This window comes from Coptis chinensis, chromosome 7, assembly GCF_015680905.1.
Source record: "Coptis chinensis isolate HL-2020 chromosome 7, ASM1568090v1, whole genome shotgun sequence".
In the NCBI taxonomy this organism is placed as follows: domain Eukaryota; kingdom Viridiplantae; phylum Streptophyta; class Magnoliopsida; order Ranunculales; family Ranunculaceae; genus Coptis; species Coptis chinensis.
In genome coordinates this window covers 88,348,943-88,365,041 of record NC_141462.1, presented here as the reverse complement: position 1 = coordinate 88,365,041, position 16,099 = coordinate 88,348,943, and the positions used below count along the sequence as shown (strand labels likewise).

At 34.6% G+C, this 16,099-nt stretch overlaps 1 long non-coding RNA gene across 2 annotated transcripts; it reads left to right on the top strand.

Annotated features, from left to right (window-relative positions):
- The first annotated feature begins 208 nt into the window (after nucleotides 1-208).
- On the top strand, nucleotides 209-14,617 carry LOC147489721 (uncharacterized). 2 transcript variants are annotated; one of them, XR_015201446.1, is made up of 5 exons: nucleotides 209-2,558; nucleotides 2,690-2,802; nucleotides 2,920-2,999; nucleotides 3,754-3,797; nucleotides 14,009-14,617. It is a non-coding gene; the product is annotated as an uncharacterized LOC147489721 (long non-coding RNA). The 2 variants fall into 2 exon arrangements; XR_015201445.1 differs by having other exon boundaries at nucleotides 2,897-2,999.
- Nucleotides 14,618-16,099: the final 1,482 nt, after the last annotated feature.

Genomic DNA, 16,099 nt, shown 5'->3' with positions numbered 1-16,099 from the left:
CTTTCAATGTAACTTCCTTCTTTAAACTGGTTCTAATCATTTTTTTTTAATCATGTGTGTCTCTCCTTTTTCTTAATTTTGCAGTTAGAAGAGTTTAACATTTGGGTCGTTTGCCCAATTTTGCTATAATTTCCAAAAGTGAGAATATTATGGCGTATGAACTTATAGCTAAGCTATTCTAATTTAATTTCTCTGTAGGTACTCTCATGGAAGACAGTTCATTTTGAGAACAGAATTCAAGGTAAAAAATTTTTCATTGATTTCAATTTTAATACTTCCTTACTGAATTCTCTCCGTTAAGGTTTGCAATCCAAATATTTATAGCTAAGTTATTTTTTAAATTCGCATTAAGATACTTTTCTTTTCACATAGTTAATAGTATTTTCTGTCGCGAGTGAATAACCAACATTTTTACTCAACACTACGTAACACAACGAGTGACGGAGCCAGGGGGGCCAGGGTACGCCCTGGCGCACCCTCACTTTCCACCCAAAAAAAAAATACTATTTATCCACATGTTATTTCGTCGTAACCAAAACCTAAAACCCAAGGGGGCAAATAGAAAAGAAATAAAATGAAAAAGGGAACCAAACCCAGCCCAAAAACAGTAACCCAAACCCCTCAAGTACTCTTTCTCTCTCCCAAAAACAGTAACCCAGACCCCACAACTGCTGAAACGAAAATGGAGGCATCAACGCAAATCATCAAGCATACCCGGTTCTCATATGCCACCAGATAACAGGAAGCTTGAGGTTATAACATTTCATTTGGAATCAATGGTAACTAGTTGAAGCACCCATCTTGTTCAAAATACTGTTATAGCAGTACCATCCTTTCTTTACAAACACACATCTTGTTTGAACGGCTGAAAGTGGGTTTGTAATTTCTATGATTTTTGGTTATTTGATTTTTCTTAATGAATTCTGTGTGTGGGTTGTAGAGGACGAGGGGATGGAAGACAAAGTTCATCTTAGGTTTTCTTTATTAAAAGCCTTCGTGGGGTTTGTTGTGTTTCAATTAGAAAATAAAAAAATAAAATAAAAACAAAAAAATGGAAGTAAACTAGCTAGCTGTTAACTCGGGACACATGATACAAAGTTTAATACGGTTACTGAGTTCCAGCCCAGTAACCGATTACTGCATAGCTAGACTCCCCAAAAATAATAATAAAAAGTACTCCCCAAAAATTAACGTCACACACTTTCTCTTTTCTAAAAAAAAAAGTAAATAAATAAAAACAAAAAACCACTCACTATTGACCTCGGTCTCTCACTCTCTTTTATACTTGAGGACGCCACTGTAAGTTTTAAGTAAATTTTCTAAACTACTTTTTTTTTTGTAGGTTTAAACTTGATGGCTTTATTTTCTCATTGAAATTCAAAGTAAGAGATTTCATTAATTAATTGCTACTTAGATACTGTTTAAACAACTATGTTAAAGTATTTGATCAAAGGAAAATCGTTGCCCACTCAACCACCGCTAAACATAGAAGATGTTGGTAATGCTGAAATAGAATCCTCCTCAAAGCGAAGTCACCAAAAAACTAAGGATGGTGGTTGAAATATTAGTTAAAAGAAAAAATAATGATTTTTTTTTTAGGTTTGAAATATTAGTTTTAAAAAATGATTATTTATTTATTTATGTCTTGGTTGTCTGGGTGGCTCACCCTCACTTAATTTCCTGGCTCAGCCTTATGCAATGGAACGATTGGGCTATACAAATGCGTGAGATTGTCTGTAGGCTTATTCTCCATTACTAAACTAATGATGTATGGTCTCCTGAAAATGGGTTTAAATTGCACCATTTAGCTTGGACAACTAATGAACGAATGTTAGTTCCGTGTTTTCTGTTTGTATACACTTAATATTAGAAAAAATAATTGTAGGAATCAGCAGTTGCCTCGAATTTTTTGTTTTCTACTGAATTGAATTAGGCATGATTTTTATGTGGCATTTAATATTAGTTGGTGTTGACAATGTTGTTAGCATGAAGCATAATAGCATTCAAGTCAAAACTTGGGGTTAACTCTCGGTGTTGAAGTTCTCTATTTTAGTGGTGCAATGTTAATTTAGATGCCTACCATTTTTGTAGTTTTCCTAGCTCGCGGTTGGGATTCAATTTCAAGGGGTATAAATCAAGGGTCAAGACTCAAGACACGTGTGGGAAAAAAAAAAAAAGAATTAATGACGTAATTAAGCAATTAATTCGGTTCCAATAACCTTTCTCTTTTTCAATAAACCCTTTGGATAAATCAAGGGTCTGGCCATTCCCTCGCCACTGAGAGAAAATAGTTATTAATTGTGAGAATTAAGAAAGAAACGCTCGCTCCCTATCCCCATTCCCCACACCCCGAGAGCTTCCTCTCCCATAAAATTTTCTCTTCTCACGCTCTCTATTCCCGACTATATTGGGTTTGGCTCTCTATTCCCAACCCCCGAAATTGTACTCTTCTCAAGTGAATCATATATGTATTGGATTCATGGCCATTTCTGATTGATTGATTTTTAATTCATTCATGTTATTACCCATTTTGGAGTGGAAGCTTTGCATAAAAGGGGGTAAGTATTTCCATTATTTGTTCTTTCCAAATTGTTTATTCTATTTCTTGATACTTCCATTAGAAATCAGATTTTCTATTGTGTTTTTTTGTGTTTGACTTTCCCTTATTTCATTTATTTTTTGATATTAGCTTAGCATTTCCTGCTCAAATTATCTCTCGGGGATCTTTATTTCAGAAAATATGCCCAATACTTGGCATGCATGTTTCTATCTCTTTCACCACCTATGATCAATGAATCTCATGTAAGTTATGTTATATATTTTTTTCCTATATATTTTTTACTTTTTTATTTTTCTTTATTTAGATTCAAACATGAGAGCCTTTCCATGAATGCAGTTCCATTTTTGTTGATTGCACAGCCTTAAACTTTTCCATGGTACAATCAATTCTAGAGAAAGACTTTTTTCACCCTCTGTGTTTTCTTCTAAGTTTCTCCCAGGTATGATTATTCAATTCCTACCCGTTTTCCTATCCTTAACACTTTCTTTTATTTCCGCACATTATGTTATTGCTTTTTTTTTTTGTTAATTTTCCAAGGAGTATCTTTGTATTTGCATTACACAATGTTCTATTGTTGTTCCGGTAACTTGAATCCTTGCACTATCAAAATACTAAGCCCCTATATTAAAAAACCTGTGTTGAAATAGTGTAGAAAGTCGGGTGGAAAGGGAGAGGGCCAAGCTCCAAAGGTTTGTGATTATGCCTTTGTGGTGGGGGTTGAGGAAACCTTCGTCACAAGGAGTTGCCTTTTTTTTGCTCAATAATTTACGAGACCTTTGGTCCCCCTTTTTTTTATAGGTTGAGACGAGTACAATGAGGATCAGAACCGGGAAACCCCATTTGGTCAAGACCAGTCGAAATACAATCTGTGCTAAATAGTTATTTTTTTTATATTATTATTAGGGCGCTATGCATCTGCTCTTACTTTGTCTTTCATGTTCTTTTCACTCTGAGATTGTTCATCTCATTTTTTTAATGCACACAAACCCTACACATTCTTCTGCATGCATGAAAGCCTTATAACCTACATTTTCATTACTATCTTTGCATCATACTACTTAACATGATGCTTTCTTCCTCTTTGTTTACATATATGGCTTTTGTTGAGGCATCTATTTTTGTTCATGCTCTTCTACTCTCTACTATAATTATGTTGAACGAAATAGAAGAATGTTTATGTTTTATTGTTGCAGAAGCATGGCCTCCACTTATATGGTTTATTACACCCAATTTAAAGGTTAGTGTTACTTTTCTATACCAGATGTAGCTTCATTTCTTTTGGTTTTGTATCCGTTTATGATTTAAAATAGAAATAGGCGTGTTTTTAAATTTTTGCTGAATACATATTTTTTTTCCTGCTGACGTTGCTGTAAGTGGTAATTTGTTTACTTTCCTTAAGGGATTCCAATTTTCTATGCTATTTTTGAAATTTGGCAAAAGAAGTTACTTAAAGTATTTCCTTTTTTCCAAATTCGATTTTATTCTATCTGCTGATTGGCATAGTAGTAGTCGTTAATAGTTATTTATGATATCCTGTGTGTATATGCTTTTTCCAATTCGGGGCAAGTGCATTATTACTCTCAAGTTGATTTTCGAATATCAAGTTGAACAAAATTGGAGCCAGATAATGGAAATTTAGAGTTGTCTCATTCAACCCAATGAGCTTTGCCACAACCATTTCCCAGAATTCCTTTAATGATATTGATTCCCTAAGACTAAGACCCTCCCCTTTTATTGTGTCAACAATACATTGTGTGGACAGCACATATAAAAGCTCCCTTGTTTTATTTAATTTTAAGGATTATTATTTAATTTTATTTTGATAAGGACATTTAATTATTAGGTTCTTCTAATGTTCATTTATGTTGTCCACGAAATGGGCAAATATTGTAGCACACTAGCACAGTATATATGTTAGTAGACGGTAGATGCTTGACAACCAGGGGTGCAAAGAAGTTGGTTAGTGCTAAGGAATTCCTTGTCATGTATACTTCCATGATATTAGTGTGTGTTGGTTAGTGCTAAGGAATTCCTTGTCAATCACTGAAGTTATTGCTATATCTCATGGTATTTTACAAGATATATGTACTATTGAAGATGGGCATTCAACTTAAAACCAGTTGGTGATAAGTGGAACAGCTCTAGGATTTATATATTAATTGGCTAGGCTTTAGACACCCGATGTGGGATTATAATCTCAACACACCCTTCGTGTGTGGCGTAATCTTGAGCCTAACACGTGGACAATTTTTTAAAATGGGTGACATGGAGTAACATGGGTCCTTTGGGCTAGAGAAATATCTCACTCTGATACCATATTGAAGATGTGAATCCAACTTAAAACTAATTGGTAATAAATGGAGCGGCCACAAGATTTATATATTGATTGGCTATGCTTTAGACACCCAATGTGGGATTATAATCTCAACATGTACCACCCCTACCTTCATACAAATATATGTTAGAAAAATAGATGTGCAATTGAAAGTTCAAAGTGTAGTGAACACATGGAACTTGGATTTGCACAAATCCATTGAGATATGAATGAGTAATTTGTCTCCCAAGTTACCACACTTGAGCTGAAATGGGTTTCACTTGAAATAGTACGTAAAAAAAGAAAAACCTTTCTGAAATAGTGCAATGGTTTGAAACGTTGCATTATGCCGAAAAAGTGCGACATATGGAAAGAGACAACGGTTTAAAATGTTGCTTTATGTTGAAAAGGTGCGTCCTTCTAAAAAGTCACTATGTTGTTTCGAAAAGACATTGTACGTGTTGGTTCGAAAAGGCACTGTGTTGTTTCAAAAAGACAATGTACGTGTTGGTTCGAAAAGACACTGTGTTGGTTCAAACAGTCACTGTGTTTCGAAAAGGCACCACTCTTATATAAATATCGGACGTTTTTGCATGAAAAAGATATATCTCTTGAAAACCCTCTCTTCTCCTCTTTGTTCTTAGTCAAAACACAACGTTGTGTTCGCTGATTCTGTGGAATTGAAGTACTGCTTTCCATAGAAGGAAAATTTTGTTCTATCTTGGGAGGCAGTTTCCCATTCAACCTTGAAGTACCGTGAGAGGGAAAATCTGTCTTAAGGACATAGTGAATCTTCACTAGGCTCGGATTGAAATTTTCGTACTTGGTAGATAAGAGAGAAATGTTTGTACTTTTGTGGTAATTGATAAAGTGTAAGTATAATTGAGTCGTGCATGGTTCCTAGCAATACACTCATGCACGTTAGGCTTTTCAAATTTTCAAATGAGCTTTTGCACCCCATGATCAGTTTTATCATACAATATTACAAAATATATACACTTCTTTTTCAAACTTTCACTTTACATTCTCGAACTTACACTTTGGCCAATGACCTAGTTATGTTGTGACTTACAAATTACTTGAAGACTGCAGTAATAACCAGACCATGAGTGACATTAAGCATTTATCCATGTCATGGAAAAAATGAGTGATTGTTTACCCCGTGGAAGAACATGCATTATGATGTGAATAATAAGTGACCCTGAATGGATATCTAAATTTACCTAGAATGTGATTTAGAGCATCTCCAAATATGGGGGGGGGGGGGGGGTAAACCGTATATATGGACTGTAAAGTTTACACCCCAAATGTAAAAAAACTCTTTCCAATGGGGGTAGTATACCATAAGGGTGTCGATGGGTACCCGTTTAACAGGAACCGTAGAAAAAATCATGGTTCTGGTTCCTATTTTTAGGAACTGTTTAAAAATAGGTACTAAAAAAACCAGACCAGAACCAGGATCGGAACGTGAACGTTATCATACTTTTAATATAAAAAATATCAAAAGAAAAAATATAAAAACTCAAAACGTTCATTTATATATTACTAAATTTTCACTACTAAAAAAAGGGTTTATAAGCTCAGCTAAAATGTGAGATGTTAGAGTATTTACCTCGGTCTTCTAAGAAAAAACAACCGAGGTAAAATCCACTGAGATAATAGAGTTCTATAAAACCGAGGTAATAAACTACTAAATTATCTCAGAAGTCTGACATCTTATCTAAATATATTATCTCGGTTTTCTAAATAAAACCTATATTATATAGAATAAAACTGAGATAAATTGTTGATTGAAACCAATTAGTAAAGAAGAAAACTGAGATATTTTTTTATTGAAACCGAGATCATATTAAAAAATAACCGTGATAAATTCTTTTGGAAAGGGAGATTATTGGACAACCTTTTATCTCACCCTTTGTCATTTTTTGTTGGTATTGCTCATGACAATTAACCAGCAAATAAAAACATGTCCCAAACCACTACATATATTCCTTTTCATATTCATAAACATCAACACCAATTAACAAAAGCAACCTAACATAAGTAAATTCTTTAAAGAACTTATTTCATTAAGATAAGAAAGAACAATATCGAACATGATCTTAACTTTCAAAGAGTACTAGTGATCAATCATTTATTTATAGAAACTCAAATATTGTATCAACTACTATTCTTCGAACTATAATAAGACATTTTTTTAACCTTTCTCTATATATTCAAGAACTGAGACAGATGGTTCCTACTGAATTTCCTCCTTACAGATGGTTCCTGCTGAATTTCCTACTCAATTTTTTTTTTGAGAATCCAAAGACCTATTCACATCGGTCGTCAGCTGTGAAAAATTATAGGCTCCAGGACTCCCTTCGTCAACTTTAGTAAGTGGAGACGAATATCCAAGATGATCCTGATCCATAAGAGAAACATCATTTCTAACAAACTCATCTTGTGCTAACTTCTGAAAGAATGACCAATGTTTAGGATCATGGTTTTCCATGTTCATGCTCAATCCAGTTCGCCATCGCGTACAATGTACTTATGCTAGAGGAGTCTTCAGTCAATCTTTCCTTTGAAAATATATCTGACAGGAAATACCGAGGGAATCGGTCATTGATGCTAATAAGAATATCTCCACGCTCTGGAGTGGAACGCTTGGCAACCGAGGACTCAACTTGAAGTGCATCTTTAGTGGAGGCCCTACCTGAACAAAATTATTTGATTGCTCAAGGACATCATTACTATATGTGTCATTAGAAGCTATCTCACCCCAATGAAGCTCTGGTAGGATAGATGCAGGGTCCTCACAATGCTTAGAAGTTACTTCTAAGCAATAGAACCACACAATAAGAGAGAATATAAACAAAAGGAGAAGGGCAAAAAAAGGAAGGGTTAAGACAAGTATAAAAATGTTGCAGCAGTGACCTTACCAGAAACTTTGCCAAACGGTGTCCCTTTACTTACAGAATCTCCAACTTTCTTAAACCACTCGACCTAAGAGTGGAAAACGTTGTTAATAAATAGATGCTTTTGTGCATTTAAAATAAATATAATAGAGATAGAAATTGCATAAACGACTCCCTACATTACCTCCAATGAATGGGTAGGTAGGTAGGGGATTACAATGTTCTAGATTAAATGTTTTTTTGTCAAGTCATAAGAATTATTCCATAAGCAAAAAAGGAAATCTAAGAGGGACCTTAGTGCAAGTAGCAACATCCATCTCTTTTGCCATGCCAAAGCTAACAAACATAGCCTGTAAAACTACTAGTAATTGATCAATTATTCCCAAAGAAAATAAAAATCTCAAGAAACTCACTGAAGAAGATATTACCTTACCATGACCTATATGTAGGTATCCATTCGGTTCTAGGGGAAACGAAAAAAAACTCGCCTCCTATTGCTTATCAAGCATTTCCTTTGTATTACATACCCTTAGCAATGTATGTCGCTGAAATACTATGCAAACAATAATAGTCACAAATACTATGCAATAACAGGTTCTTAGTGTGTCACCTTAACCGCCTTTGTATTATCCCAAGGAATTATTTTCGCACTTAAGCAAACAGTTCACCCTCCGTACGATACCTCGATTCTAGGATAGTGCTCTTTTTCTCTTCAACAACTTTACCCACCATCTATTCAATTTCCTCTCTTGTAACCTCCACTCCTGCATGCATTCAAACCCCAAATGTTCAAACCGCAAGTAAGTAGACACTACACGAAAAACCCACATATCACAAACACCCAATGCTTACCAACACCACAAGCTTCTTCAAATGCTTTCACGTCCTTGCACACTTTGGCGTCTACTTTCTTGCAAAATCCCACCCCCACACACACACAAATGATTCTATTGTTTTATTATTTACTTGTTCACCATATCCTTTCATTATCCTATTAACTAGTCAAAATGCGTAAAATATCAACACATAGTTAACCTTGTTCAACTCTCCAATAATCATACCAATCACCAATGAATAACTAGCAGTCAATTATCATAGACCCAAAATTTAGAATAACAATTGCTTTAATCATACAATTATAATAATCATATATGACACAAAATAATATAAATCTAAAAAAGTAATCAAACAAACATACCCTCAAATGACAAGGGGACTCTGTTGTCCCTTGACAGAGCGCATTAACCTGAAAATGACAAGGTATATTTGTGTAAGGAAAATGTCTTTGTGGTGCTTCGAATGAGCTTTTGGGTTACTAGTTATGTCTAAGAGACTATAAACCATCTGTGCTAGTTCTTCTTTGACCATCTCACAGTTCTGTGACTAAATAATGCTTCAAAAGGTGACAACTATGAACAACTGAACCTTTAACTCAAAGGTCTCTCACCTGTGGGTTATTAGTGATGTCTAAGAGACTAAATCAGGCTTGACCATGGCAACAAAACAGTTGATATGAAGAAACTCAATGTGTTACATTCTAGAGGAAAAGGAAGCGCACTTTACAAATCTTTTTCTTTTGCCTAGTACTTAATGACCGATAGACTCAAAACATCCCTTGCCATGGTTTCTTCATCGAGAAAAAACAATAATAACAACAAATTACTCAAAAGGTTCCACGACTATTAGTGGAGAAAAGTAGTATTTACATACCACTCTAGCTGCACTTCGTAGTGATTGAAATCCCGCCAAAGAAGAAGGAAGCCCAAATAACAAAGAGCAAACCGATTGCTCCAAATTGGAATTATTATATCTTTCGTGGAATGCATCATAGAGAATCTGAAATGGTACAAATGCTCCATTGCCTCTCCTTGTTAACATCATACAAGTAGCTCTAAGAATTACAAATCTATGTTAAACAAAATGAGTTCAAGAGGGTAACTATAACTGTAAAAACAGTTTATAAACAATACCTGCATGCTAAAAGTAAGGACTAAGATATATGCCCATCCAAATAACGAGATCATCCGTATACTAGAAAGAATTGCTATTGTACCATTCTTGTCAGCTCCTTTTGTTTCCTCCGTTAAATGTGCTGCATCATCATATCCATACAATGAATACTGACTAACAAGAACATATAGAATGACTGCATGTGTTTTGCTTGTGATCCCAATGGACCCTGGAGCTGTCTCAAAATGAGTGAACACATAGGATGCAGACTGTGTAGTCAACAACACCACGGGTAGCATTATTACTATAACCACACCCCCAACTAGCTACAAAATAAGCATTTCAATATAAGATACCGTCAAATATCTAAAGAAATAATGCTTAACAAACAAGATGTCGAGATAAGAATCGACTTTAGATTCATGTAAACTTCTGTTTTTCAAGATATACAGAAACTAGGTATACACTGATGCTCACGGAATCAATGAAAATGATGCATATATATCATCCCAGCTTAAACATAAGGACTCCAAGGCCTTGCGATCAGTGCACACTGAACCACACACAGTAGTAGAAATATCAATCAGTTGATGCAACAAATTATTAATGACAGGCTCTTCCTTGATCCATTCACCCATTAAATTCTTTATTGCAACAACCATCCAAGATAAAAGACGATCATTTACATCTATAGGATGATATGACCTAGTAAATGGGCCTTGCCTCAACCTAACAGTACAACCTTGTAAGCAACATAAGGGTATTCACATCTTCATCTTAAAACAAAAGAAAACAAACAATTAATTTACAAAGAGCAAAACCATCTAAACTGCAGAAAAGGTAAGCATAAAACTGGAATATTAAACCACCTGAAAACGGAGAGCCAAACCATATGAACTGCAGTACGCAACCTGACCTAAATTGTAGTATCAGTCGAGACAAACAACGATGGTAATTAGACAATGAACAAATTAATTTACGAAATGGGTAGTGGAAATCGTTTCTGAGTTGGTGCGAGGTGAAGAGAGGGCAATATACACGAAGAGATAGTTGGGATTAGAATGGCAGTTGCCATTATCGTGAGTTCGTGAATGATATTCCTAAGATAGAGATCGAGTACTATAGAGCGGGAGTTCAATATTTTTTGGACTTCTATTTTTTTTGGGATTTCTGTTTTCTTTAATTTATTCCGAGATATTTGGTATAATAGCTATTATATCATTTTAGTGCCGAGATATTTGGTATAATAGCTATTATATCATTTGAGTACCGAGATATTTGGTTTAATATCAATTATATCATTTCAATGTGAGATAAATTAAATTTCCTATTATATCAGTTTTAGAATGGTGAGATAAATGAAATTTTCCAATTATATCCATTCCACAATGGTGAGATAAATGAAAGTTCCTATTATATCAGTTCCTATCCACCAGTGGTAAAATCCATATATTTTATCTCAGTTAAGTAAGAGGCGAGATAATAGATTTATACTCAGAGTTAGTACCTAAATTACAGGACATATTATCTCATTTACAGGACATATTATCTCTCTTATCAGCAGAACCGAGATAAGGCTAATTTTAGAACCGAGATAAAAACCCTTTTTTTTAGTAGTGTTTATTTATTAGTGTAATATATAGTTTTCATAGTATTTAATGTTATAAATAATATAAAAATAAAGCTTACAACCTTAAATATATGGTTTTATTTAACTTATTATTGAATGACATAATTATTTATATCAATATTTAAAAATCAACTCGTTCGTGCGGTATTTTTGTGTTTTTAGTACACATTTTTTAATAAAATCAATAAAAAATGTTTGTAAATAGTGAATATATATCTTAAGAACCAAACTGAAAAACCATAACCGAAAATACCCGTTAGGAACTGATGGTTATGGGTATGGTTCAACAATTTTAAGAACCGGAACCAGAATCGAAACTGTAATATTAAATGATTCTTGGTTCTTACAACACCAAGAACTGGACCAGAACCGGACCGTTCCCCTTCCCCATCTCGCTATTAGTTAATAAAGAACTCGGGAGACACTTGAACACACGTTTGAACAAAAAAAAACGTTCAGATGTCACTTGGAGTGACGTCCCTATCTAGTTCTAAAGTCACAATTTGAAAATTTTAAACTCGGACGACATTTAAAATAACGTCCAAGTTTAAAATCATTTTTTTTCCACTTTTTTGTTGGGAACAATAGAAAATAGATATTTATGGGCTATACAATAATTTGCAATTGGAGTTGCAATATCCTAATGGCACGAGGTGGAGCCTATGTGGAGGTGTAATTTTAACTCCTCCCCCCCAAATTATTTTTGGTAGTAATTTACCAAAAAAAATAAAAATTTATTTCTAGGTGTTAACAAATTTGGTAGCAAATAGTTATTGGTCGCAAATTTGGCATAAAATTTGGGTCCATATTTGAGAATACAACACTGCCACTCAATTTTGTGTGCGCCACTTCAACTAATTTTTTTTTTTTTCAAACGGTTTGCACACAACTGACACAGGTATATGGCTACTTCAATTGTTGCACAAGAAATTGGTCACAAATCCTATTTTCGAGTGAAAATAACTCTCAAAACCATCATTTTTTTTTAATCACTCTCAAGAACAATTTTCGGATGAAAATAATCTTGAAAACCAATTTTCGAGTAAAAATAACTCATGTAGACAAATAGCTCGGATTTGAAATAAATATTTTTTGATTTTACCCTTTTTGTCATTTTGTTATGAACAATGAATTATCATACCTTATGTTGATATGTGAACAATGATTGTTCATACCCAAATAGGTGAATGTACCTCATATAATATATTAATGTATTAACAATGATTGTTCATAACTCATGTACGTTGAGGTATTAACAATGATTGTTAATACTCCAATAGGTATTTTTACTATCATACATTATGTTGAGGTATGAACATTGATTGTTCATACCCAAAATATGATTGTTCATACTCCAATAGGTGTTCTTTCTGATCATACATTATGTTGAGATATGAACATTAATTGTTTATACTCCAAATAGATATGAACAAACTTGAAGAACACTCTCAAGTGGTTGATGCTCTTGTCACTCACTATAGTGAAATCCTCGGTGACACTACGTACTGTTGTTGAGGATAACCAATTTTTCTTTGACAATCTTAAAATGGCTTCGAAACTGGCCAGGAACACAAAAGGCAACTATGTTAGATATTGATATCACTTTGGATGAGATAAGAGATGCCCTCTTTGATATGGACAGCTATAAAGGCCCTGGACCTGACGGCTACAATGCACACTTCTTCAAATTTAGCTGGGCTGTAGTAGGAGTTGACTTCTCTAAGGCCATTGCCTACATGTTGCACACTAGGAAGGTACCAAAAGGAATTAACTCCACCTTTATGTGTCTTGTTCCTAAGATCCCAAACCCTTCAAGGGCATCTGATTATAGGCATATAGCTTGTTACAACATCATATACAAATGCATTACTAAAGTGCTCACAAGAAGATTGAAGCCATTGATGAACTCTTTAGTAGATATGAATCAAGCTACTTTCTTCATAAATAGATCCATTCAAGATAATCTCTTGATTTCACATGAACTTTTGAGAAAGTATATAAGAAAGGGTGTCTCTCCCAGATGCTCACTGAAGGTAGACATTAATAAAACATTTGATACTGTCAGCTGGTCAGCCATTGAAAGCTTCCTAGCTCATATGTCTCAATTTTTCACCTATCATGGTGCAGTGGTTGAAAATGTGCTACTCTTCACCTTACTACTCTATTTTGGTGAACAGATCCCCTGAGGGATATTTTAAAGGGAAGAGAGGGCTAAGGCAAGGTGATCCCATGTCTCCCTACCTTTTTGTTCTTATCATGGAAATTCTTATTAACTTTTGAGAGAAGGGCTTACATCTAAACTCATCAGTGCTCATCCCAAATGTAAGAGTACTAAGATTATCAATGTTTGTTTTGCTGATGATTTGCTCCTATTCTTCAAAGGAGATGTGCAATCCATGTTAACTGTGAAAGTAATCCTTAATACTTTTGCACAAGTTACTAGATTAAAGATCAACAACTCTAAAACCACTCTCCTCACTGGTGGCCTGAGTTGTGAAGACAGTATGCTCTTAGCCAACATTGTGGAGGTTAAACTGGTGCAATGATAAGATCCCAAAACTGTAGTTTTAACCCCTTAACAATAATACTTTTAGACCAATAATGCCAGTAATAAATAAAAGTTAATGTTGATTACGTGCTTTTATGTATTCCAGGCATTGAAGTCAATTATGTGCAGAAATGTGCCACTCTGGCGAGATAAAGGAGCAAAGGTTGGTTGATAAGAAGTTTTGTGATTAAAGACCAAGATTCAAGGAGAAAAAACCTTTGTAAAGCCCGATCAAAAGCTGAAAAGTCAAAGTCAACGCGGGCAGAAACAACACACAAAAGTCAGCAGAACTTCCGAAGACCGTATCTTTGGACTTAGGCCTCGGAATTAGGCCTACCTTATGTCAAAACGACCGGTTCGGAAAGAGATTTCAAATGGTTTAAACCTTGACCCAATCAGAGGAGCAAAAGTGGATGAAAAGCCTGCTAAAGTCAGATCTAGCTGAAAAAGGCCTCTATGGACTGAAGAAATTGGGTTTTGGGCTCGATTTTCCGGCCCAAAACATGGCTCCTCAGCCCATGTACAAAAATTTAGATCTGGTCTCCTTCATTTCAACACACAAGACTTAACTCTTAAAGATAATTAGGTTAGGTAGAAGGTAGCCATGGAGAGAATAGTTTTTAGATCTAGATCTAGTTTTGAGTTTTTATTCCATTAATTAGTTTTCAATTATTGTTTTAGATCTAGTTTTACCTTTCAATTAATTAGTGTTAGAACAAGTAGATTATTATTTAGAATCAAATATTAGTTCATAATCAAGTATTCATTTTCAACTCAATTTAGTTTATTAATTAAATTTTTATTAGTGTTAGAATTATTAAATTCATATTTAGTTGTTAATCATTTCTTAGTTGTTAATTTAGATTTGAATTATTGATTAGTCAATTTAGTAAAGTTAGAACATTTATATGATGTCTTGTTTGAATTCCATGAGAAATGATAGTTTTATGAATCAAGGTTAAACCTCCATTAGAGGGGTTTGATGAAGCCTTGATGAAAACTTGATTGTGTAGTGTAGAATCATTATAAGAGTCTATTCCACTCTAGAAGGTAGTTGATTCGCCATGAGAATGGGTAGAACTTCCTCACATGCTAGTCATTAGTTAGTATAGATTGCTATGAATGACTAGGGATTAGAACAACCAATTATTATCGTAAGAACGTAAGATTTTATTACAACAATCTATGCTAGTTTATTAAGTTGGATTCAAAGTGGATTCAATCCCCCCTAATTCTTTATCTAGATTCAAACCTAGTATTTTCGTCATTTCGTTATTCGTATCTTGTTAGTTGAATTCACATCGTAGTATAAATTCCCACCATTACTCTCACTAACTTTGGCTAGGACTGATAATATTAGAAAACATTGAATGCTAAAGAACTAGGAGTGGAACGAATCTTTTACTCCACTCTATTTCGATAGATTCGAGAGTAGAATAAATCTTTGATAAATATAGTACAAGTTCAGTTTTAGTTTTACTTGCGTTTAGAGTTAATCGTATCTTATTCGTGGGTAACACTATTTATTTTTACGTTTATCAAATGGCGTCGCTGCCATCTTAGTTCCCTTTAGTATTGTTTTCTTTAGAATTGTTAGTCTTCCAAAGTCCCATAATTTTTTTTTGCTAAAAGGTAATTGATTATCTTAAAAGAATAAAGGTTACAAGAAGAAAAAATAAGAACATTATGACATGACTGGACTAAGAAGGATAAAACAAACATGTACCCTTCTCAATACAACAGTGCTTAGTGAGTAAATCTAAAGTACGTAGTATTGTGGTTCTCAAGATGTCTCACGAATGGAGGTCGAGTCTGCCACCATACACTTTGCCTTTTAGTTAGCCCTGCTCCATGTCTAACACAGCAATCTGCTCCCAAATTAGTTTCCCTCCAGATTGAGGTGATATTAATCCATGTTGCTTGCACTTGTAATAGCTGCCATCGTGCCCTGACTCTCCAGTGCATATTACCTTGTTGAAAAGCTTGGACTACTGCAGAAGAGTCTGATTCCACCCATATATGCCTCCATCCCATTTCTATAGCTTTTGTGACTCCTTACACAATCGCATATGTCTCCGCCATGTAGTTGGTAGAAACTCCCAATCCACCCGCTGCTGCCCCAAGGAAGCCCCATTATGATCTCTATAAATAGCACCCCACCCTGAGATACCTGGATTACCCCTAGAACTTCCATCTG